Here is a 3,027-nt window from a genome sequence, read left to right on the forward strand (position 1 = left end):
TTATGTCTTACCAAACGCTGAACACCTGTCCTGTCCTGTCCTGTCCTGTCCTGTCCTGTCCGCGCACCAAACGCACCCTATATAAACTACTTTAGATAGCATACATAAATGTTTGGTCCTATAAACTTAAGTCCTATAAAGTTGTCTATAAGACATTTAAACATCATTTACGTTGTATGAACTTTTGTGGTAAATTGAGTGCTATCAATCATTTTGGTGATGTTGTGATTTACTTGAGATCGATTAAGTGGCAAGACAAATATAAAGTGAGTTAGAAGGTGTGGAGCGCACACCTATAAATATTGTCTGTATTACCTTAAATCGCCATAAGAGGGGGGGTCAAGGGGGTTGAGCCCCCTTGCTGGGTCCTAAGGACAACGGGCTGAACGAGACGTTTTGGATGAAGAGTTTACTTAGGAAATTTAAGTTTCAGGACGTTTTGGATGTAATTCAGAATGTTGGAAATCTTCTTGAAGTAGTTCCAGAACTTTATGAAATTTTGATTAAGTATAAATTAAAAGCCTTCGGACTCAAAGCTTCTGAGACTTCTGCTCAGAGCCTTTGAGTTTTGAGCTCATAGCTTCTTTGAGCCTTCTGAAGTTGGTTCTTCTAAACTCTTGCCTCTAAACTTGGTACTTTTGGCTCAGAGCTGCTTTTGTGTCAAATTGTAACTGAAGTTTGATGTTGTCTATTAACGGTTGTAACTGTCATATGGTTACGTTTTAACTACCTAATCCCCTCATAACCGTCGATCTCTCATATAAATATGTAAACGTGGAATCTTAATGCATGTAACGACTCAACCTTACGTTTCCTAATAAGAATTTCCATTTCAATACGAAATTCGTGATACCCATAACTAAAAAAGGTCGAATTATTATATTAAAAAAACAAACATACACGATCTAAACGAGTATCCAATTTGCATACGATCATCAATCCTCATATCTAACAAGATACAAATTAAACATATACTCCAGAGTTAACCAATAAGAGAAGTGTTGTAAAACGAACAAAGAATGTTCCCTTTTTGACATTAGGTTTTCCTCTTTTATAAAGTGTATTCCATTTGCAAGCATGTCGCCCATATATTGGATATTTTCTAGTTTTCGTTTGATTATGGAAAAGTCATATAATAATGCAAAAAACAAAAAAAGAACAGCATAATAATGTATTTTTATTTTTTCTGTAATTTGATCAATGATTAAAGATCGACATTAAAGTTATCTCTATTGAGAAAAAAAAGAGTATTGTTATAGGATAAGTGTGTTATCGTCTAAAAGATATGACGATCTAAATGTATATAAACATATTAGAGATGAATAATAACTAATATCTATCGTAGTTATCTACTTGTATCTCATCTCTATTTAAAAGGGCTTTTTATTAATAAGAATTGCAAATTCATTATTTTCATTCTATTGTTGTTTTCTTTCAGTTGATCCTTAACAAGTATAATAATATTGATTAACGCGAATAGATATATAATAAATTTGATGATTTTAGTAATATTTTTTTAAACTCAAATAATATTTACTACAACAAAATCAGGTTTATTGGACCTTACAAATATCTAATCGTACTGTCATACTATGTAAAAACATTACAATAAGTTTATTGAATGCTTTCATGGATCTTAAAAAGTTTCTAAAACATTGTTTTTGATAGGACATTTTTATCAAAGTGTTTCGTAAATACATTTTTTTATAGGACGTTTATTTTTATATGACATTTTGTTTTCATTAGTGTCTTGAAAACAAATTAATTGGACGTTTTATTTTTCAAGTTGTCTTAAAAAATTTGTTAAAAACATTCAAAAATATGATATAAACATATTACAACATCTTTATATAAGATGCATACCAAAAAGACTTGTTAAAACTACCTGATAAATATGATTTATTAATCCATATTTAATCTTTATCTAAATCAAATTTATGTTTGTCAGACTGGGACACAACTTTTTGTCCCAATCGTCGTTACGTGAGTCGACCGCTGAAAAGCAATCAATTTTAGTACTTTTTTGTTTTTCAAAATAAAATTATTGATTATCTTTATTTCAATTAAATTTTAGAGTATTTTTATTATTAAATTTAAATTAATTTAAGAGTAAAATTAAAATTTTGGTTACTGTGATTTGTAGAAAAAACATTTTTATTTATTCAGTTTCAAAATTACAAGATAATTATCATGATTTGTAAGAAAAACGTCTAAATTTGGTTCCTCCTTAAGATGTTTTTTTGTCCTTTACCGATCAAAATCGAATTTATGGTTTTGGTGCTTATGGTTTTTTATTGACGAAAACACAAAAAAATCGATAAAATAATGAAAACACTTTTTATTTAAGGGAATTTTTTAACGGTCCTTAGAGGGAAAAATCAAATTCGGACGTTTTTGCAAAACGACAATGGTCATCTTCTAGTTTTGAAACTGTAGGAATGAAAAATATTAGTTTTCACAAACCACAGGGACCGACTTTGTAGTTTCCTCCATGAATAAGATATAAATTTAAAAGTAAATTACGTTTTTTTTTCTTCCTATGGTGTGTTAAAAATTATGATTTTCGTGTATATGGTTGAGACATTGTAGTTTTTGTTTCTATTGTTTGTAATTCATTGTTATTTTCGTTCTTATGATTTTACAAGTTATTGTTGTTTCAGTTCTTGTGGTTTATAGTTTTGGCCGCTTGTACTTAAAGGTAAGAGTTTAATCCACATATGAAAATAACAATAAGTTGCAAATCATAGGGAATGAAGTAGCTATTTCTAAGGCCATTGTTGATAAACTAGTTGATAAGCTAGTTGGTGGCTAATAATTAGTTATCAACTGATAAGCTAGCTGATGAACAAATTATGTTTGACAAAAACTAGTTCACAAGCATGTAAAATAACCTAAAAGGGTATCTTAAAAAATAATCAATTACAAATATTTCATAATATAATTAAGATAAATTTCTAATAATATAATTAAAATAGATTTTTAATAATATATGTGTTAATTAATACAAACAAGATAATAAAAAATTCT

Source organism: Cynara cardunculus, assembly GCF_001531365.2.
Source record: "Cynara cardunculus var. scolymus isolate 2C chromosome LG 5, CcrdV1, whole genome shotgun sequence".
NCBI classification, from domain to species: Eukaryota; Viridiplantae; Streptophyta; class Magnoliopsida; order Asterales; family Asteraceae; genus Cynara; species Cynara cardunculus.